Genomic DNA, 23,863 nt, shown 5'->3' on the forward strand with positions numbered 1-23,863 from the left:
AGCTATTCATATCTGATCTTTTTTTTTTTTTTTTTTTTTTTTTGAGACAGGATCTTGCTCTGTCACCCAGGCTAGACAGGCTGGAGTGCAATGGCATGATCACAGCTCACTGCAACCATGACGTTCCAGGCTCAAGCAATCCTCCCGCCTCAATCTCCAGAGTGCTGGGACCACAGGCATGCATCACCAAACCCAACTAACTTTTGTATTGTTTGCAGAGACAGAGTTTCATCACGTTGCCCAAGCTGGTCTCAAACTTCGGGACCCCAGCAATGTGCTTGCCTCAGCCTCCCAAAGTGTTGGGAACACAGGTGTGAGCCACTGTGCCAGGCTAATATCTGAAATTTCTAGCCCAATTTCCCATTTGTCCTTTGTTTACTTATTTAAACTGAGTTCAACTCAGGTACCAAACAATAAATTCTAGAGCTATAAATCATAATTTTGTTTATCACTAATGCAATGACAACAGCCAAGTTAAGTTCTCAGGGAAAAAACTTTTTAACTATTATTTTGTTACAAAATTACATCTTTATTTGTTTGTAAGGTTAAATTTTTACATTCCAATTACTTTACAAACCACCATGGAATATGTATGAGAAAGTTAAGGAATTCAGAATTCAGTCCTGTTACAATCCCCACTTCAGTCCCCACTCCTAGACCAGATCAGACTGCCCTAAACTCTCACAGCACCTCTACTTCTCAGTAACAGTTTTTGAAATTAAGTCATTATGTACTCCATTATTTAAATCTGCCATTCCTGCTAAAAAGTGAAAGCTTCAAAAGTACCACAGTAGACACACTATTCACCAAATGAATAAAAAGATAAGACATTTAAAACAGTATTAGTCATTAGGAAGAAGCATATCTAAAATAATAAAACGGCACATAGTAATGAGCCATTCATCTGGAAGCATCATCCATCTATGTAACAGAACTAGGGAAATGGCAATAAATGAGGTGTTTAGTGAATTAATACTCAAATGGATTATATAAATGTTACTACAAAGCTACAAAGGAAATGGCATAGTAAATTAAGAAAGCACTATGTGAGGAAGTAGATTTCACATAAGATTTTGATTACGTTCTACTTCTTCTATAAGTGTCACTATAATCATAGATTATCACCCACTGGAAGTTAAATCTAACAATAGAGTATTAGTCCATCTTCACGCTGCTGATAAAGACATACCTGAGACTGGGCAATTTACAAAAGGAAGAGGTTTATTGGACTTACAGTTCCACATGGCTGGTGAGGCCTCACAATCATGGCAGAAAGTGAAAGGCACAACTCACATGACAGCAGACAAGAGAAGAGAGCTTGTGCAGGGAAACTCCCATTTTTAAACCCACTAGATCTTGTGAGACTTATTCATTATCACGAGAACAGCACGGGAAAGACACGCTGCCATGATTCAATTACCTCCCACTAAGTTCCTCCCACAACACATGGGAACTGTTGGAGTTAAATTCAAGATGAGATTTGTGTGGGGACACAGCCAAACCATAGCAAATAGTTAACCTAGAAAATTTAAAATAAATTTGCCAGGTGTTAGTAAATTAAATAATCATTGTCTTCAAGAAACTAGTACAGCTGGGGAGCTAGAAATGTGCTAGGTTCCAATGATGTGATACAGGAAACATGCAGCTCAGATGCAGCGGAAGGAGAAGCCAGAAGCAGAAACATGAGGTAGACGAAGTGTGTATGCATTAGACACGTCAATGGGAAGAACAATTTGGCTAGATTTAAGGAACTTTGAGAAAAAAAATAAGTATCTAAACACAAGGTTAGCAAACTCACATGCCTACCAGGGCAGGAGCAAAGAAGTGAAGCCTGCAGGATGAAAAATGCCTACAGTGTCTTGGCCCCAATGTTGGGGACAAGAGAGTCTCCGCCAGGGGCTGTGGGAGACTGCAGAGCACACACCCTGTATAAAGGGGGAAGCTGTTATGTTGCTACAACAGACCTTGCCAGGCCTTCAAATTTCTCTAGAGAAGGTATGAAACTCAATTTTTTTAATGTTAAAATTTCTCTATTTTTAAATGTTGGCAAATAACTGTGTTAAAAGCCAAAACTTAGTGTTGGGCCACAGGCTTGCAACTCTGGTTGGCATGATGAATTCCACCCTAAGAGATCTGGACTTTATTCTGTAGTCACTGACAAGCGACATAACATTTATTTCAAAACTTGCTCAGTTTTATACCTCTGCATACTCCAGTATCTACAATGTAAAAGCCTTAGCACTGGGAAATTACTTCACATTGGCCTGGTGTATTTCGGTTACAAGCCAATTACATTCTAACTAACTGTACTGTAACTTAACTAACTGTAGAGTAACTTACAAGTTTCAGCTGAAAAAACATTCAAAATGATACTAATAAAACAGTGCTGGCAAACCAGTTCCTAAGAGAATGCTGACATTATATGCATATACCACAACCCACTAGAAACACACAAATAATCATCAGAGCTCCACTTCTCAAAAACCTTGTGCCCTAATCCACTGCAAAGGAAAGTCTTTGCCCTTTCCAGCGTTTTCTAAATTAGCAACTTTCTAAAGACTAATACTACACTTTGGTATTACCAGACACTAAAATATATGTAACAAAGTTTTCATTCTACCAATCACTCTAAGCTTTTAACTATCCAAAAACAATACTTATGCATTAAAGGCCTAGGTGTTAGCATTTTAATAAGCTTAGAGAAAGAAAAGATAATTAGTATCAGACACTTGTTGATTCATTTTGATGACAGTATTACAGACAGTTAGCAAAATTCAAAGGTAGTTCCCAGAAGAGAAAATTCTTGGTGTATAATTATAAAATACAGGACTATGAAAATTGCTTCATCACATGCTTTGAAATAATACTTCATGATGAAAGTCATCAACAAGGTATTTAAAATTTTAAAGAGGCAATTTTTCTATTACTCAATTTGCTCTGGCTCGTGGGATTCACCAACCTGAGCCATTTACTCTGTGAATGATGGCTTCCAGGCCAGTGGGGCACTATGCTGTGTGGCCTAGTCAGACCAAACCTATCACCATTGCTGAAAAAGAAGCCAAGTCAAAGCACATGTCTCACTTTTCATGAAAAAGGACTGCTATGGTTCGAATGAGCCCCCCAAAAGTTCATGTGTTGGAAACTTAATCCCCAATGCAATAGCACTGGGAGGTGGGGTCTAACAACAGGTGACCAAGTCATGAGGGTCAAGTCCTCATGAGTGGATTAATGTACTTATCACAAGAGCAGGTTGTTATAAAAACCAGTCCGGCCCCTTGTGCTTTCTGTCTTGCCCTTGCTTTTGCATTCCACCATGGGATGACCTGGGCCAGATGCTGGTGCCGTGCTCTTGGACTTCAGGGCTCCCGAACCATAAGCTGAATGAACTTCCTTTTTTTGAAGCGTAACTTTTATTTTAAATTCAAGGATATGAGTACAGGTTTGTCACATAGACAAACTTGTGTCACGGGGTTTGCTGTACTGATTATTTTGTCACCCAGGTATTAAGCCTAGTACCCATTAGTTATTTTTCCTGATCCTCTCCCTCCTCCCAAACTCCATCCTCTGGTAAGCCCCAGTGTGTGTCCCCTCTATGTGTCCATGTGTTCTCATCATTAAGCTCCCGCTTATAAGTGAGAACATGCAGTATTTGGTTTTCTGTTTCTGCATTAGTTTGCTGAGGATAATGGCCTCCAGCTCCATCCATGTTACTGCAAAGGACATGATTGCATTCTTTTTTTTTATCACTGCATAGTATTCCATGGTATATATGTACCACATTTTCTTTATCCAGTCTACCACTGATAGGCATTTAGCTTGATTCTATGTCTTTGCTATTGTGAATATTCCTGCAATGAACATATGCAGGCATGCATGTGTCTTTATAACAGAATGATTTACATTCCTTTGGGTATATACCCAGTAATGGGATTGCTGAGTCGAATTGTATTTCTGTTTTTAGGTCTTTGAGGAATCACCACACTGTCTTCCACAATGGTCGAACTAATTTACACTCCCACAAACAGTGTATAAGCATGCCCTTTTCCTCCACAACCTAGCTAGCATCTGTTATTTTTTTTTAACATTTTAGTAGCCACTCTGACTGGTGTGAGACGGTACCTCATTGTGGTTTTCATTTGCTTTCTCCAATATCAATGACAAGCTTTTTTCATGATTGTTTGCTGCGTGTATGTCTTCTTTTGAAAAGTGTCTGTTCCTGTCATTTGCCCACATTTTAATGGATTTTTTCTTGTAAATTTAAGTTCCTTATAGATGCTAGATATTAGACCTTTGTCAGATGCACAGTTTGCAAATATTTTCTTCCATTCTGTAGGCTGTCTGTTCACTCTGTTGACAGTTTCCTCTGCTGTTTACTTTAATTAGATCCCATTTGTCCATTTTTGCCTTTGTGGCAATTGTTTTTGGTGTCTTCATCATTAAATGTTTGCCCATTTTTATGTCCAGAATGGTATTGCCTAGGTTGTCTTCCAGGGTTTTTACAGTTTGGGGCTTTATATTTAAGCTTTTAATCCATTTTGAGTTAATTTTTTATATGGTATAAGGAGGCGGTCCAATTTCAATCTTCTGTATATGGCTAGCCAGTTATCCCAGCACCATTCAACGCATAGGGAATTCTTTCCCCGTTGCTTGTTTTGTCAGGTTTGTCACAAATCAGACATCTGCAGGTATGTGGCCTTACTTCTGGGCTCTCTATTCTGTTCCACTGCTCTATGTGTCTGTTTTTGTACCAGTATCATGCTGTTTTGGTCACTGTAGCTCTAATAGTTTGAAGTTGGGTACCATGATGCCTCCAGCTTTGTTCTTTTTGCTTAGGATTGCCTTGGCTATTCAGACTCTTTTTTAGGTCCCATATGACTTTTTAAATAGTTTTTTTTCTAGTTCTGTAAAGAATGTTAATAGTAAACTTCCATTCTTTATGGACAGAACACCCTATGTGTGGTACTCCATTATAGTATCAAAAACAATCTAAGACAAGGATCAATAGGTTGAATTAAAGAACACATCTTTACTAGAAATGAAAGTCTTTAAACAAAGTATGAGTATTTTCAAGATACAGTTCTCATCCAAAGACATTTAATAAAGAACTAAAAAACTGCATAGAACTGTTTCTCTATTTCACAATACATGAACTACAATCTATATACTAGAGCCCTACCAATAATAACTAGGGAAAAGCTCAAAGGCTCCCTAACTCTGACAAAGGCTGCTGAAGATACGCATGGCCTCCAACATTCTCATTTCCAAAGTCCCGCTGCACATACCATCAGGCATATTAAAATGTACCCACATCCAATATTAAATATTTGTAATATACAAAACTGAATTACAAGTAGTAGTTATCTTTCAGAAATTTTTTGTTCTCTTTGAACCCACTCCAATAAGGTTTTCATCCCCACTCCTCCAGTGACACAGCTCTTGTCATCACCACCAATGACTCCCCAGGTTGCTAAATCCAATGAGCAACTCTCGGTCTTCACCCTACTTGACCTCTCAGCAACATGTGAGCTAACTGATCCACTCTTCTGCTGGAGATATTTTCTTTGACTACAGGAACATTTTTCTAATTTTCTTCCTATCCTCTGCTTGCTCCTTCTTAATTTTCTTTTACTGATTCCTCCTTATCAACACAACCTCTAAAAGATGAAGCATCCAGGTTTAGCCCAAGACCAACATCACAATTAGAAAAACAATTCATAGTTCATTCTTCCACTGTGTAGGTCAACAGAGTTAACAGTACCTTCTAGTGATAACATTGTTACTCAAGGAATGGAGACACTTAATTGGGTTCACTATGTTGAAAAAATGTTCTTAAAACACTTTCTTGTACTATGTGTGTGATTTCTTCTCTTCTCTACAAACTGTAAATACTGATATGCCCCAAGGCTTGGTCCATAAGCCTCTTTCTCTCACTACACGTATTCCCAAGTGATCTCATCCAAATTCTGTTGGCAGTTTCCAAATTTGTATCTCCAAACTAGACCTATTCCCTAAATTCCAGATTCCTACAGCAACCAGTGATTCTATTAAAATGCAGATCAAATCATCTCACTCCTCTGCACAAAACCCTCTGATGGCTCCCCATTCCACTCACAGTCAAGCCTGGAATACAGTCCACGCAAGCCAAACATGTGCTCTCCAAACATCTCTGACCTTGTCTACTACTCCTTCTCTCCCTGCTCTCAGTGCTCTACCACTGTGGTCTTCTCCCTGTTCCTGGAACACACCAGGCATGCTTCCACCTGATGCCTTCACTAGTCCCTCTGCTGGAACACTTTTCCCCCAGCTAGCTCTGCGTGGCTCTCTTCCTCCTTCAAGCCCTCTTTTCAGTGAGGTCTACCTTGACTACACTCCTCCAAATCGTGAAGTCCCTGCCTCCCTTCCCCAGCACTCCTACTGTCCCTTAGCCTGCTCCACGTTTTCTTTTTCCCATCAGGCTTATTATCTTCCAAAATACTATAACACTTATTTTGTTATGCTGATTGCCTCCTAATAGAATATAAGGTCCATGAAGGCAGAGTTTTTTTTGTTTGTTTTTTTTGTTGTTTTCCCCCTTTATTTTATTCACTGACATCTCTCAGACCTAGACTAGTGCCTGGCATATACTAGGCATACATTATATTGAATGCATGAATTTAAACATTTAATAATTTTAATTTCATAGTTGTCTTTTAATATTTGAGATTTTTACCAGATCTTGTACATTTCTGTTGCTCCTAGAAAAGCCCCTTTTCTATGGGCTTGAAGGATAGAAAAATCTCAGCCTGACTTCACTATCCATTATAAATCCAGTGGCCCCAGGAAGGCTGGGAACATCCCATGTCTGACCATCCTTGATTTTGGACCCTAAAACCAAAGCTCAACTTCACACTCATCTGGAAACATCTAGTATCTTTTCACACACATGTATTTTGTTCCCCCAACTAGACATGAAACACATTGGCAGAAATTGCACAAAGTATTCAGCACAGTCCTGAATACTTCATAAAGACATAAAACCTGGTTTTTAATGGACTTAGTGAACATTTTTAAAGTGTTAAGTTTACTAAGCTCAAGATTTTACACGCACAATCACAACGGGAACTGGGTTATCCGGACTAGGTCCCCTGCCCTTGAATGAACAGATCAGAATGATACAGCGCGAGTCTTCTAGAGGATCCTGTACCGTTTTTAGCTGAGCTTGTACTTAGGCTAGTTAGATGAAAATGTATCTTTCTAAGGTGCTTAACTGTGTCTCTCCTAAGTTTCTTTGAATGAATCGTTTAAAATCTCAAACTCTGGCCCTCATAACAGAAAATCACAAATGGTTCTGACCCACATTATATAAACTGTGCCAATGATTAGGGGATGGGAATAAAGAACTGCTTTATATCGATAACAGTGGCTTTCTTCAAAAGTACTCACATGAAGCCATGCAGGGAACATGGGCAAAAGACATGGTGGGCCACTCAGTGGTACTCTTTAAGTTTAAAAGAACTTTGCACAACATCAGTCACCGTAAAGAGAATTTTTTAAATCTGCAGGCTGGCTTTTTTGGCATATGGAAAGAAACAATTATCTAGCAGACAGAAGCTGAAGGACTGAGATGGCTGGAAATTAGAAGAGAATTAGGAAAAATAACTCGATCAATTAGTAATCAGTGCGACAGGCCAGCTGCTCCTACTGCAGCAACACAGATTTCCCCGTATCTGTAACTGAGAAATACTAGGTTTTGTTGCCTGCTTAATGCCGTCAAAAAACAAAGTTAAACCTCATGAAATGCTTATAAATGAAGGTTTGGGAACCTCCCATAAAACTGTAAGTCCTTTTATACATCACTTCTTTTTGTCTTAAGCAGCAATAGCTAACATCACTTAAGACATTTATTATATATCAAAGACTACGCCAGTTGTTTTACCTGTACCATTTCACTTAAAAATAAGAACAATCCTACGGGATAGTTATTATAATTATCTCCCACTTTACTGATGAGGAAAAAGAGGTGCAGAGAGTTAAGTAACTTCCCCAAGGTTACACATGGGAGAATACTGGAGTCTGGATTTGGGCCCCAGGGGACTGATCTCAAAGACCTCATTCCTATCATTATATTTTACTATCCCTCTTCTATGCTGTCTTCAATATGGATTACTCTGTTCTGTAGTAATTTCACTGAGCAACTTGTCAGAGCTGTGGCCCTATGATCAGCATATTTTTTATTTGTTAACATTACATATGCTAAATTTTTGCTGCAATAAGCAGTATCTTATTCAGGTAGGATATATAAATACTACATACTTACAAAATTCTCTAATTTTACCTTCTCTTCACCTTTTTAGTGAGCCTAAGCTGAAGCTCTGAGTCTTTTCTTAAATAATAAAACTGCCCTTTATTCTTTAGGGAAACATAAAAGAAAATGTATACATGAATATTTTTCCTTTGCAAGCGCTATGTTTTATCTGTTAGATCTCTCGGTGAAATCATTATCTTATGTTTTACAATAAGTACTTCCTGGAGATTGCCACAGATTTTGGGGTCAGAATTTCACTGCTGCTCTCAGTAGACAAAGACTGGATGTTTCCAGGGATCTTTAAGAAACGATAACTGGATGGGGGTGGAAGGAAGACACAAAAAGAGAGAAAAGAGGGAGAAGCATAAAGGCAGGAGGAGTCCAAAAAATGAACTTTTGAGACATTTTCTTAAGGATGAATTATTCCAAAAATATTGACAAAACAGTCCTTTGAAGTTAGGGTCCATCCTAGATCATTTATGGATCAACAAAAGAGTGAATCAAGAGGGACCTCGAGAGATCTCCTACTTGATACTTATAACCCAAAGTCTCATTAGAAAGCCCTAGAAGTGAGGGAGAGAGAGAAAACAGGGAAAAGGCAAGCCCCAACAGAGCTCTGTATGGAGGGCAGAGGTACAGCAGGCTGAATGAAGAAAAATTCTGCCTCACTGGGCTACAGATCCATTTTCTCTGGGCAGATCTGAGTCTATCTGAACAGAGCCATAGAATACCTTTGCATGAATCAGAGAAGGGCACCCATCCTCCAGGCAGTGCGCCCCCCAATGGACTCACTGCTTGGACGACATAGTAGGGAGCTGGTTTTCAGACCCACCTTGCATGGCAAAACCTGCACAGCTACAGTTGGTAGCCCTGATCTTGCCTTCTCTCTCTCCAACAAGCACGTGGCACTAGAGGAGACAAGATGGAGAGTCAGAGCAGCTTGTACTATTGGTGCTGTCATTAGCTGTGAGACTTTGTATAGTCATTCAACCTCTCGAGGCCGCAGTGCCTCCATCTCTGAAAAATGATGTGGCTGACTAGATGTCACCTAAGGCCTCCTTCCTCTTACCAATTGTCAGTTGAAATCTGGTAATATCTAGTTGGTATATTCCAAACTATATCCTTAGGATACGGTGACTGAGTTGAACCTTTAAAGTGTTCTTAAGAATGTTTTTTTTCCTCTCACATCTTATTTCTGACGTTACTTTTTTTCTTTCAATCTTAAGACCATACTCAGCTTTCAATCCCAAAGTGCTCAACATTTTTTAGAGCCATCAAAAGGTCACCTATCATGTACTGTCCTCAAATTACCCAAATATCCACTAACAAAATGGATAAACTGGGCATATTCGTTCACAGAAATAACAGAAAAAAGACCTACTGCTACCTACATCAATTTGGATATATCACATAACATTATGTTGAGCTAAAGATGACCAAAAAATGTGTATTTTGTTGCATTTAAATGCAGTCCAAGAACAGCTTAAAACTAATCCGTGACAATAAAAGTCAGAATAATGGTTATCCTGGGGACAAGGATGATGACTGTAAAGAGAGGCTGGTAATGTTCTGTTTCTTGATTTGGATGCTAGTTGCCCAGATGTGATTACTTTGTGCTGTACACTCCTGATCTGTGCATTTGTCTGGTTGTGTATAATTCAGTAACAAGTTCAAAGAAATAAAGCTACAGGGACCAAAATAAAAGTCATCTACTGAAACTGTACACACAAGTGCTACTACCCGTGGGGAGAAAATTAATCACATTTTATTTAAACCAATCAGAGAGAAAATCATCTGAAAAGCTAAGTGAGAAACTCCATTATATTTCCTAAAATATGCATCAAGAAATTGCTTAATTTTTTTAAATGATTTCCTCCATCACATGAAACTGTGGCTATAAATTAATACAAAATATTGTTTTTCTGTCTTCATATACCAGTGAAACATTATTGCTCAAAGCTGTATAAAACAAGTACAAAGGTAATGTTGGAAAAAATCTGAAAACACCCCTGAAGAGGATCCATTTGGGATAGTGAGAGTCTAAATAGATATTTCTGGTCAGAATTATTCCAATTATCAGCACATTAATGCAATGACGTGGATAATGACCAAATCTCTACCTAGTTTCTTGCTGTATCGATTTAACTTAGCTAAGTAAGGCCATACAGGTGGGGAAAGACATTCAAGAAAATGCTATGCTGGCCGGGGGCGGTGGCTCAAGCCTGTAATCTCAGCACTTCGGGAGGCCAAGGCGGGAAGATCATGAGGTCAGGAGTTCGAGCCCAGACTGGCCAACATGGTGAAACTCCATCTCTACTAAAAATACAAAAATTAGATGGGCGTGGTGGCGGGCACCTGTAAATCCCAGCTACTCAGGAGGCTGAGGCAGGAGAATCGTTTGAACCCGGGAGGTGCAAGTTGCAGTGAGCCAAGATTGCGCCATTGCACTCCAGCCTGGGTGACAGGGCAAGACTCCGTCTCAAAAAAAAAAACAAAACAACAAAAAAAAAACCAAAAAGAAAAGAAAAGAAAAGAAAATGCTGTGCTACAGACAACTCCAAGGAAGCTCCAGGAAAACATTGCCTTCTCTTGGGACTGTATTTGGTTCAGCTGTGAGTTTGTTTCAACACACTTCTCTCTTCTTGACTTCAAGTAATACAATCAGCTGAGAGAGCAATGATTTCTTTCCTCTTCTCAGGGTTCTGCAATTCATCTTTGATCAATATGGTATGTATACTGCATGACTGTTCCGTTCCATTTGATGTATATAAAAAGTGATCATACACAAACTTGCATCAGAATTACACCACTAAATCACGTAAGGTAATGAGAAGCACAGATTGCTTGTTTTTACCTAAAACTTCATAATAACTTCAGCCATTACTGCTGTAGAGCACCCTCTGGTCCCACAGCATGGGAGGTAGACATTAGTAGTTTCCTCAACTACTGGGGGACTAATTATTTGTAGAATCATTAGTACTTAAACAAAAAACGTTTCCGGTCTTTGAAATGGGAAGTGGCTTTTGGAATGTATGGGATACATTTATAAGCATCCAGTCCCTGCACATTATTTAACACCAAACTAGTGATTCAACACTAAGACAGGCAAAGTTTCCAGGATAACTATCAATTAGCAGTCCTATTTCAAGTTGTATACAGACTTTATAGGGCACCTTAATTCTAATCATTCTAATCCTTTTTTCTCGGCTAAAAATACCTTATTCTTTAATCTACACTTCGAAACAGTAAGGTCTCTCTACTTTGGCCTTGTTTTAAATACTTATCCTTCTAACTTTAAGATTTCCTTGCAATACAATGTCCAGTACTCCACTTCCTCGTTCCTCTCAATGTATCCCTTTAACTTGTTTCTACTTATTTTTAAAGGCCCCCAAAGCCTCTTCCTCAGGATAATGTGCAATTCAGAAAGCCCTCTCGACTACCCTCTGTATCAACGTTTAACCACAGAGACCAACAATAACATTTTGCCTGTTTGGGTTTTAGGGAACATACATTATAAATGAAATTTCACTACTCATAAAACTCCTTCGCTAAATCTTCCCCATTCCCCTCTCCTAACTCTCCATTGTTTTATACACAATCACGACATAAACACACTCTCAAAATGTGTAATGATATAATCATACAAAGACTTCCTAAAAATACATAATTTTAATGTGTGCAACAAACAGCCTTTATAACTCTAGTACTAGGAGTACACGTTTAAAAATATACTGACTTTTAAATAAACTGTGTTTGTTGTTCCTCGTTGGGGGTGGGGAGGAGGTGGGGATCATCAAACAAGGACAGATTGCTATATCTGAAACCACAAACTGTTGCAGTAGGATTCTATTGAGGATTGTAAACACCCTTAAAACTTTTTTTTTTTTTTACTTTAAAAGAAGAAAGTTGAAATTGCAAAAATGAAAGCCAAAGCTTTTATGCTTTACCCATAAGGATACACTAACCGAATATCTCCTGTTTTCCCACTTATGAAAGAAATACGCTTCATCTACCAAACTAGGGCATTTATGAGGTTTGTATTAACGAACAGAAAAATGTACTAATGCAAAAAACTTTCTATCCTTTAGAAGACTTAGTAATAAATCGACTTTAGGGAAAGCCCAAGAAATTTCGTTCTCAACTCAGAAAACCACCTAAGGGATAATTTGTGAATGCCATCTGGGATCCAGGCAGTCCCATCAACAAAAGGGAAAACTTGTTGAGATCATCCAAATCTAAAATTCACATACATTTTTACATCTGGACTGAATTAATCTTTTCTTGGTACTGGCTTTCATGTAATAAAATAATTGTTTGCAGGTTTTTTCTTAAAAAAAAAAAAACACCCACAACTTTAGAAATCAAAATGTGCAACATTCAAATCGAAAACTACAAAGAATTTCTTTATCATAAAAGTTAGTTGTGAGACAGGACTCATTTACACTCAACTCTGAACCTGACAGCTCAGTCAAAAACAATTCTGTTTGAAACTTTCATTCTAAGCATCTGCCACAAAAAGCTATGCAGTCTATTACATCATAAGTTCAGAAAGCCAAAAGCTTTATAAGTATAGTTAAATGTGGAAACAAAATCCAAAAACTAGAAAAAAGACCCCCCCCTCCATTTCAGCTAACCTAGTTGAGTAACAATTTTTTTAAGAATTTGTAACTAAAAACTGTTACCTAGCACATTGGCATTTTGCTTTCAAAAGCAGCGTCTTCATTCAGGCCCATGCTGTTTTCAGGCGTTTTCCTGTAGAGCCAGGAGCATCATAAATCTGTAAATTCAAATTATGTACTTAAAACTAGCAGCTTACCCTTCTTGCCCCCAAAAAGGAGATACTGGAAATAGGAAAGATTTCCTGCCCCTTAAAATGTCTTGAGTACTGCAAGAACTGCTGATTACTGTAGCCCATCAGTGTCAGATCTCAGAGATTCTTGCAAGCAACTCAAAGGGGGGAAAATTAGTTCATATTACAGTCTTTCTGGAGAAGATGTCCTGCAGATAACATGATATTAGATATCCCCCGGGGGATCCTTTTCATCTAATAATCCTACTAAATGTCCACTTTAATATGAAATATGAATCCAATATGTTTACAAACATACTGGGAAAAGTATTCAAATGCCAGCTGTCTCACATTGTGAAGTATTTTCATTTTTAACATAAAACGTTTATTTCTCAAAGCCACACCTGAGAAAATGATTAGGTGCTGTTAAGTTTTATACTACAAAGGACATCAGCAAAGGCATCTGTTTTCCTGCCTCTCTTCTGGTCTTCTCCCCTCCCCCACTCTCCATCCTGCAGGCCATTTGTAGGTCCTGGTTGTTAAAATTTCTACAATAGTCTCATAATGCTCTAAATTCTAAAAAAAAAAAAAAAAAAAAACTTCTCATCCTTTAACACTGCTGAACCTAAATTCATGCACTGCTCTAAGAAGGAAACCCAAAAGTCACAAGCCTCTTTAATGACAGATGTATTACGGAAAATTTTCCCCACAAAGTTTTGATGCTGTGAAATATCAACTCCCTGAAATCACAGAAAGGAAATGACTTACATTCTTGGAAAATGAAGCCACTAGCAGCTTTCTCCAACAGCATTTTCTAAACCCCAAACTACACCCTGTGGCAAGAGGGAGTATTTCGTGCAAAAACTAAATTTAAATAGATGCTTATAAAACCCATAAACAAACATTGCGCGGTCCCAGAGAAGAACAGAAGGGAATCATACTCGGAAAGTCCAGCGAGATACTTTTTCTCCACATTCAGAAATGCTGGAGAGCACAGGCTGGAAGTCAGAAGCAACCTGAGAACGCTTGCTGAAGTTTTCCTTCCCTGCTGTGAGCAATGCACAGCTCCTGAGGGAAAAACTGGCAAAAGAGATTTTGCTTAAAAAATAAAAATGAAAAGGGTGTTAAGGGGGAAAACGAGCTAATATTTCTTTGGACACTAGCTACACAACTACACGGCCTAAAAATTTGCCAGCTTTCAACTTTAAAATACACTTATTTTGACATTTTCCCATCTATTCGTGCCTTTTAAGAAAACGCCCGCACCATTAGGCTATGCTGTCCCCGGACTCGAGGTGTTGTTGTAATCCCTGTAGACTTTACATTTACACGAGTGGACACCAGCTGTCCATACCTGACAGTGCCTGGCCCTTCCGGAGCCGAATCCGGTGGTCCCATTCGCCTGGGGCTCCGCCAGCGCACCGCAAGCTCCTCCAGAAACCCAAATTCTGCAGGCCGCGCCCCCAACTCGTATCTCACCCAGGCCCCAGTCTGGCGCCGATCTGCCCCAGCTCAACCTCCGGCTCCGCCGACTGGGCACTTCCTGGGACTCCGGGCAGACCCTGCGCCCGGGTGCCTTCTCGCAGCCGAGCTGTCCGGCCTCTGCGCGCGCACAACAGGCGGCACGGCGCAGCCCCCGGGAGCGCGGGACTCGGGTGCTGGTCCCGGCGCCCAGCCACAGCGACACTGACCTGGGCGCCGGGGCCCGCCAGGGAGCTCTGTGATCCGGGGACCTCCGCGATGCAGAGGACCAGGCGCGGCGCACGGAGCCCAGGCGCGCAGTCCGCAGCCGGGACCAGCCTCCCGCCCCCGCCGCTGAAGCAGCCCCGAGCTCCACGCCTCCCCCGCTGAAGCAGCCCCGAGCTCCACGCCTCCCCCGCTGCCAGGCTCGGCTGCCCTAGGGCCTCGTCCGCCTGTCCCGGAGTGGACGAGCTCCGACTCGCGGAAAAGCGACCTTCCCGCCGGTGCCCGACACCCAGAGCTAAGGGAGCGAGAAGACGACGAAGAAAGAGGCGGAGAGTGGGGCCACTGCCTTCGCTGGGACTCGCGACTTCCAGAAACCCTCCCGACACCCCGTCCCGCCGCCGCCCCGCCGGCAGGGGGCACAGCGGGCGTCCGGGGCGCGGCGGCTGGGCGATGGGGAGAGCGGAAAGGGCCCAGGCACCGGGTTCTTGCTCGTACCTCGGAGAAAGTATTGAGCACCAGGCGTTGGGCTCTGTGGTCAGCCCCCTGAGTCTTCCTGCCGGCGCCGAGCCTGTCCCGCTCCTCTCAGCCCCTTGGCCCCGCCAGCCAGAGGAGCACTCCGCGTCCGCCCCGCCCCCCGCCCACGCCTCCCGCCTGCCCCGCCCCCTGAAGCACCGCCCCCTGAGACCCCGCCCCCGGCCCGCCCCAACTGGCCGCGGAGACAGCCGAGCCGCGGGAGCTGAGCGCCGAGCTAGCGACCGTACAGGGAGCGCCCGTCCGCCCCGCCCTGGACCCAACCAAGCGTCCCGTGGAGGGGTGCGGCCACTTGGGGGCAGGAGAAAACGGAGTAAGCCACCCTTCTGGGCACCCAGGAAGCGAGGCGAGCCTCAGGTGGACGCGGTGGTGTAGACCACGACGATCAGGGCCGTTCCCCGTGCTGTGGAGACGGAGGTGCGAGGGGACCCCGGCGGCTCCCCACCTTATGCCGAATGGCCCTCTCCGCCGCCGGCTCGGCTCCCTCGGGGCGCTCCCTCCGGAGCCAAGGCTGGCTGGCCGGGGGCGGCTGTTTGGCCTGAGCGTCTTCTTACTAAAGCGGATCGCCGGAGGGGAGGCCACTCCGAGAGGAGGCGATCCCCAGCAGAGGAGGCTTCGTGAATCCCACAGCCACCTGCCCACCCGCCACTCGGGACGCCGCGCCTCGTGGGTTTCACGCTGGATGGAGGGGCGCCGCCGAGGAGGCCCAGCCTCCCCCGCTAATTCTACCTCTCCAGTTCCTCAGGTAGACACAGCCTCTGTCTGCTGTGGTTTTAGTGCCCGTGGCCCCTCAGAAATTATTTTTGTCCCCTCCCGCTAGTGGCTTTGGGGGATGGAGGGCTAGAGGTGCAAAGGGCCAGTGGAAGATTTTTTATAGCACTAACAATCAAGCCAGGAGATGGAGGTTTCATTGCCACTTCGGGGTCTGAGGAGGGGACGAGCTGCACCTCTCCAGTCAGTCTGCGCCCACCAGGACCTGCTGCTGGGGACCGCAGACGAAAGGAGAGACACCCAGCACCTGGCCCCTAGTCCCGCAGGGCGTCAGTCTCCTGGCCTTCTGCCTTTCAAGGCTTCCTCTGACTTTGCTGACCCAGTGACCCCTGGCCACGGGTGGCAAAACGCCCTCACTGAGCCCTTCGCTAAAGGAGTGAGGGGGTTTATTTGTCTGGCTTTGAAAATGGGATGAGGAGACAAGAAAACAGGACCTGAGAAAGGACACTATCCAAAATCTGATGCTCTCAGAAGTCAACTTTAAAACTGCCCTGCTCTTTTCATCCAAAGATGAATATGTGAAGCCAGCTGTTACTGGTTGAAAGCGTGCCTCTTGTTTGCATGGCAAAGGAATTCAGTTTTGTGTTCATTTACAGCTGAAGCTCTCTTGAAATAATTGCCTCAGTCACAACTTTTACATTTTGGGAACCATACCATTAGAACTGAATATTAGGAACTATGATCTTTTGTCTTTTCACAATTGACAATATATTCAGAACTTATTTCTGATAAAGCTGGGCAGTTTCTAAGGATACTGTACTTATGATTTAAAGTCATGACTCCATTATGGAAAAGAGAACAAGAAATATGTTTCAATGACTGCCTTTTAAATTAGTTGTACTCCAGCACTTTGGGAGGCCGAGGTGACAGGATCATTTGAGGCCAGGAGTTCAAGACAGCCTGCCAGACCTTGTTTCTACTAAAAATAAAAAATAAATAAATGTTCCGGGCCTGGTGGCCCATGCCTGTAGTCCCAGCTAGTCAGGAGGCTGAGGTGGGAGGATGGCTTGGGCCTAGGAGGTTGAGGCCACAGTGAACTGTGATTACACCACAGGACTCCAGCCTGGGTGACAGAGTGAGACCCTGTCTGAAAAAGAAAGAAAAAAAAAATTGAGTTGTACTTAGTGTACTAAAATTAAAAATTGGATAACAATAGTTGAGGACAGTGTAGGCATTTAAAAGTAGAGGATTTCACTTTTTACTCATTTTTGTCTTTTATATGCATCAGAATGAGTGCATATTGAGTACTACTTTGTAAGGTCTTAAATTAATTTGATATCTACTGAGATAATCCAGCATTTCATGTGTAAAGATACGTTAGATAATAATATATCACTATCTTGGAAAACAGTTCCTAAATCTGATTTATTTTCAGGTTTCATGAATCAAAATCTAACAGATAAGCAACAACGTATTGGTAGGCTGTGAAACATTGCTGCAAATATAATTAGGTAAAACAAAGAGCAAAATATTTTGAACAGTTTAAAAAAAAAAAGTATGTTTAAATTAGTTGTACTCCAGCACTCTGGGAGGCTGAGGTGACAGGATTGTTTGAGGCCAGGAGTTCAAGACCAGCTTATTGTCCAGAATTAGATTGTAGGAAAATTCACTATGTGAATATTTTCTGAATCATAATGATGATATTAACAGTACAAATACCATTTTAAACAGAGACTCAAAATATTTTGTAAACTAAGTATTTTAAACTCTTAAAATCAGGTATGTAAACTCCTGTAACATCATCGAATTCTGAAAGGACTGATTTGGAAAGTAATACATAATCTAGTAAAGATGGAAGGGGAGCTGAGAAAGCATGTGTTGTTTTGGATATTTCTTATCACAGGAAACATTTTTCTGTGCTTATTACAATAAATGCAACTTTGTGGGTAATAATTCAAAGTTATATTTTTGTTCTTAATGTTGGGATGTTTTATTTTCACTGATACGGTGTTTTTCTAAATATGGGACATTGCCTACCAGGGAAACATTAAACACATCCTAAACAATTACTTTCCCCATGGCATTTAAATATTAACACAACTCTACATTTTTGCTTTTGTTTTTCTTAGGAAAAGGTTATTCACTCTATGAATTTATTGGGTACTGCCATGCACCAGGCAAAGGGTTAGATTCGGAGATTCAAAAATAAAAATACTCCTTAATCTTATAGTAGATTGGGGAACAGACATGTGAGTTAACAGTTACAACATAGTGCATGCCATGGTAGAGATACACAGGAGGAATAATGAGAAGGCCTAGGGAGGGAGAGCATCAGACATCCCCTGTGAACTGAGAAGGGAAGGATGAACAGAAGTTTGCCTGAGAACAAGTTGGTTGAGACAGTGCTCTCAAACTTGCAAGCACACTGGAATTACCTAGAAACTTTCAAAAACTATTGATGCTTGTATCTCAGGCATATAATTTAATTGGTCTGTGGTATGGCTTGGGCTTTGGAATGTTCTAAATATCCCCAGGTTATTTTAAGTGTAGGCATATGGCAGAGGACACAGTAAACAAGCATACAGAGCCATGCCTTTAAAGCATGATGGCCATAGCCTTATTTTGAGAGGTATAAACATTGGTAGGTGGTATTTTACATTTTGGTGTAAAGAACACAATAATATAGAAAATGAGATAAGAACTGCTGTAATTTACATTCCTTTACAGGTATTTTCTAGACACCAGGATAGTATGTTGACAAGATTAGCATATTAGAAGAAAAAAATAATTATTTTTTATCTTTTGTATAATTCAGGCTTATTGGCTGGGCGCAGTGGCTCATGCCTGTAATCCCAGCACTTTGGGAGGTGGAGGAGGGCAGATCACCTGAGGTCGGGAGTTTGAGACCAGCCTGACCAACATGGAGAAACTCCATCTCTACTAAAAATACAAAATTAGCCAGGCGTGGTGGTGCATGCCTGTAATCCCAGCTACTCAGGAGGCTGAGGCAGGAAAATCGCTTGAACCTGGGAAACGGAGGTTGGAGTGAGCCAAGATCGTGCCCTTGCACTCCAGCCTAGGCAACAAGAGCAAAACTCCATCTCAATAAATAAATAAATAAATAATAATAATAATAATAATTCAGGGTTATCCAGGATTCAGATATGTAACTTCTAGTCTAAGAGAGAAGTCGATAATTTAACATACTGGCTTTTAAAGAATAGTTTTCCAGAATTAAATACCGTTCATCATTCTGGCTGAAAGTCATAATAAAGAAATTAAGTTCATTTTTCTTTTTGGTAATTACTGAGATTCATTTTAAAAGCAAAACAAAAAGTACTTTAAACAAACAAAACAAATTTAATTAAGTCCTACTTTAAGGTTTTAGATGTCCCTGTAGCTAATGAAAGAAAATAATCTCACATGGAAACTTAAATAGTTTAGTGATAAAGTCCTGGTTTTCACTGCCTAACATTTAAAATGCTCTTTTTATTATTCTTAGCTAGTAAAAATAAAGTACCCAAAGAGACTTTAATGCTTATGAAAAGTCAGGAAAATTGATTATCATTCATTTAATCCAGCTGTCTAATTACCATACACGAGGAGCCCCTAACCAGGAATATGCATAATTATTTTTCAGAGGCAGCATAGCACGGGGCTTAATTTTATGTAGCAAGCTAACTCAAGAAGATTTACTTTTATACAATTTATAGAAATACAGAGTTGAAAAAATTAAATTCATTAAATTTTATTCTCCTGATCATCACATTTTGGGAAAAAAAATATGTAAAAGTAGAATAACTTGATTATCCAGGGTCAAAGTTTCATTTTAATACAGTTTACAGGGGATGTATTTAAAGAACTACTTTGTTTCCATTCTGTTGTGGCTTTAGTTTCACCACAAACATCACATTCCCATTCCTTGAGGGCTTGAGTACTAGAATACTCCAGATGTAAGAAGAAAGGTTTGATAAGGCTGGAAGGGCCAGACCGGGCCCCTTGCTCTTGGGAAGGTGTTGCACAATGTAGGAGAGAGGGCCCATCTTAGAGAATTGCACTGGCGTCTTGGAGTTGAAAGGCATAGTGGCAAGGCAGTGCTAGGTTAAGGGATACTGCTACTAACTAAAATATAGTGGAGGAATTATGTATAAACATGGGATTGCTGCCTTATGCATGAGACTTTACCTTATACAGAAGACTGAGGATAGAAGAGCTCTAGTACAGAAAAATGTTGAGCAGAAGGGCAGGAAAGGGTGGATTCCCTACAATATGACACTTACTCATGTATTCTGTTTGTGTGAGTCTTAAAGGTTCCAGAGTAGCTTTGCAGCTCTGATTCTTTGGTTACTCACTGAAAACCTGGGGGAAAAAATGCCTACCCCAGAGTTGGGAGACAATTCCCTCCGCTCCCATTAAGATACGTGAGAAGAAAGGAAGCAGCAATCTGTCTGGTAACAGACTAGTTACTCTTTGACTTATGCCTCAGGCACGCTCTGATTATCTGACATAATATTCTCAGAGGAGTCCTTTCAAACACTAGTGATAACATTATGGAGATCTTAGGCCACTGAGGTTCTCTTCTGTGATGGGTTTTCTTTTTTTTTGTTTTTTGAGATGGAGTCTCGCTGTGTCACCCAGGCTGGAGTGCAGTGGTGTGATCTTGGTTCACTGCAACCTCTGCCTCCTGGGTTCAAGTGGTTCTCCTGCCTCAGCCTCCCGAGTAGCCGGGACTACAGGCGCCCGCCACCACACCCAGCAAATTTTTTGTATTTTTAGTAGAGGTGGGGTTTCACTGTGTTAGCCAGGATGGTCTCGATCTCCTGACCTCATGATCCACCTGCCTGGGCCTCCCAAAGTGCTGGGATTACAGGCGTTGAGTCACTGCACCCGGCCTCTCTTCAGTCTTTTGTGATATCTTATCAACATGTGCCTAAGATATACTGAACTGGAACAGTGGGAGGGGTGAACATCCGTCTTTCAGAATATGCAAGTACAGCCTGGCCAATGCTGGCTTTCTTGAGAATACCAACAAAAATTCCACTGGCAATTTATGAAACCTGTCCATTCTGTTTTAATTTAGTTACCCTGAGTAGGTTATAAGCGTAACAAATGTGCCTTTGAACTTGTTTTTGATTGCTTAAGAAAGAATCATGACAAATAAGGTATCCTAAGCCGAATGCGGTGGCTCATGCCTGTAATCTCAGCACTTTGGGAGGCCAAGGCAGGTGGACCGCTTGAGCCCAGGAGTTCGAGACCAGCCTGGATAACATAGTGAAACCCTATCTCTATTTAAAAAAAAAAAAATTAAAAATTAGCTGGGTGGGGTGGCTTGCACCTGCAGTCCCAGCTACTCCTCAGGAGGCTGAGGTAGAGGTTCACTTGAGCCCAGGAGGTCAAGGCTGCAGTCAGCTGTGATCACACCACTGCACTCAACCTGAGCGACAGAGCAAGATACTGTCCAAGAAGGAAAAAAAAAAAAGGCTTTCCTAGCTCTCGAATTACATGGGAAGTTCACCGAGGCTAAAGGACTTGGTGCAGCCTCCAGGGGACACCCTACCTGTCCATGGTGGTTGGGATTTGGTTATAAAACAAGGTCCTGGCCGGGCATGGTGGCTCAAGCCTGTAATCCCAGCACTTTGGGAGGCCGAGACGGGCGGATCGCGAGGTCAGGAGATCGAGACCATCCTGGCTAACACGGTGAAACCCCGTCTCTACTAAAAAATACAAAAAACTAGCCGGGCGAGGTGGCGAGCGCCTGTAGTCCCAGCTACTCGGGAGGCTGAGGCAGGAGAATGGCGTAAACCCGGGAGGCGGAGCTTGCAGTGAGCTGAGATCCGGCCACTGCACTCCAGCCTGGGCGACAGAGCGAGACTCCGTCTCAAAAAAAAAATAAAAAATAAAACAAGGTCCTGATGTGCTAGCTATACTAACTGGTTGGATGAAAAGAAGACAGTACCTTGAAACACCTGACATTAGATCTCTGTTTCTCCTCTCACCTGATTCTAGGTTAGAAACAAAATCTGCATTCACTTTGGTTTGGCTTGGCTATGAAACCAAATGCCAGGAAATCTTAAGAAAGTTTTCTATAGGCAAGGTAGTGGTTAGATTGTTCTTTTTCAAAGGTATCCTAATAAATTATTCTATTAGCCTAAACAGACTTCTTATACTTTAGTTCTTCAAGGAAAGAACTCTGCTAATTAGACCATGGAGATTGAATTAGAAATTATGGATTGGAAGATTCATCTCAAAGGACCCCAGATTCAGATGTTTACTTTTGACATGTATGGAGAAAAGAAAGTACTGGCCAATAGCATTCTTAACTAGATTTAGCTTTGAAAGGAAGACTGGGGGCAGAGAAATACTCTCTCTTGTAAAAACATTTTTACATATTTGTTATTCCTATATAATTAAGCCAAACATTCCATGTGATTTCTTGAGCAGAAAAACAGAATCAGCATTATTAGTGATTTTCTATTCTGCAAATAGTCCATATTGGATCATTTTGACACACTTATACCCCAATTTAAAGGATAATGAGACACATTAATATATGATAGTTTTATGTACAATACAGAATATACAAATCAATGTAAAATATTACACATCACTTATTTTTTACTGTTTTTACTGTGATTTGTGAATCTGTTAACTGTCTCTCCTTTTAGAATTTAAGCTTCATGTGAGCACAGATCTAAAATCTCTCTAAGTGCTCTGGCCCCATTTGTCTAGAACAGTATCTGACACATATTTGTTGAATGAATGAATCACATAAATTACACATAGAGATCAGTGGAGAGAGTGTGTGTGTGAGAGAGAGAGAGTATGTGTGTATGTGAGAGAGAGACAGATTGTGTGTGTGTGAGAGACAGAGTGTATATGTGTGTGTGTGTGTGTGTGTGTGAGAGAGAGAGGATGTGTGTGTGAAGGGCGAGATGCACTGAGATGAGAACAGAAAAGGATTAACATTTTTTGAGAAGCTTCTTGGCCAGATATCCCAGGTATTGATGAGAAATGATCTATCCCTTACGAAGACTTGGTTGATTTGAATGGGACGCCTTACGTCACTCAGTTCACATAATGTTTATTTTTTTCAAGTGTCAATATATGGTATAATCAAGATTCTATATCTATTGGTGTTCCTTATTATATATTTTATTTCTATTTTTAGCCTTCCCCTGTATTGATATCAGTGCATCTAATTCAAATTTGGGAAGGATTGCCTGTTTTTGATGTTCTGTGGTGATGATTGAATAACAAACTGTAATTACTAATTTGGTCAATAAGAAGTCATTCAACTAAAGAGAAACTATTCTTAACTATACATCCTCCAGCTTTTCAAGATATTAAGAAGTTTATTAGCAGGATTTTACTAGAGTGGTTATTGTTGAATTCTTTGCTCACAAAACATTTTGATGAGATACACTTGGGAACAGAATAGTTTGAGTTGAACAAGAAAAAACGTGTGGCCTTGCCTCCATTTGCTCAGCCTCCACCACCTTCATGCAAGGTTTAACTGGGCCTTGTGTTTCCTGCAGCTGCTCCACCTCTGAACCTTTGGACTGGAAACTGCTCTATCCACCACATCTGCCATTTGTCCACCATCTCCCACTAGACTTTCAGTCCCCAAACCCTGCCCTGCTCTTTCAGTTTATTAGCTGTTTTTTGGCTTGACTTCTTTCTTTTTCAGTTTAATCCCTGAGTAGTCTCGTGTCCCAATCCCTTTGACCTTCTAATCCAGCTTTCTTAACAATCCCAAAATTCAGATCAACTCAATCATCCGTTTTCTTACATTTTGCTTTAAAGACATTGAAGAAGCCTAAAGAAAATTGAATAAATGAGTTGATTAGTCACATCACCAAGAC

The 23,863-nt window shown here is 41.3% G+C and overlaps 1 protein-coding gene across 11 annotated transcripts in view; it reads right to left on the minus strand.

Moving 5' to 3' along the window:
- The window catches only part of LOC105481827 (FERM domain containing 6), a 250,255-nt gene that overhangs the window by 64,725 nt on the left and 161,667 nt on the right, over nt 1–23,863 (minus strand). For 3 of the 11 annotated variants that reach the window (XM_024792867.2, XM_011741582.3, XM_071100189.1), the window contains exons 1-2: nt 15,255–15,349; nt 12,967–13,061 (exon numbers count right to left, since the gene is read on the minus strand). The exons of 1 other annotated variant lie outside the window; for it this stretch is intronic. The gene's annotated coding sequence lies outside the window, so the exon portion shown is untranslated. Of the gene's footprint in view, nt 1–12,966; nt 13,062–14,014; nt 14,402–14,427; nt 14,723–15,254; nt 15,369–23,863 lie in introns of those variants that run through there. 7 more of the 11 variants (XM_011741586.3, XM_011741581.3, XM_024792868.2 and 4 more) reach the window with 5 other exon arrangements.

The sequence above is a fragment of the Macaca nemestrina genome, chromosome 7 (assembly GCF_043159975.1).
Source record: "Macaca nemestrina isolate mMacNem1 chromosome 7, mMacNem.hap1, whole genome shotgun sequence".
Classification (NCBI taxonomy): domain Eukaryota; kingdom Metazoa; phylum Chordata; class Mammalia; order Primates; family Cercopithecidae; genus Macaca; species Macaca nemestrina.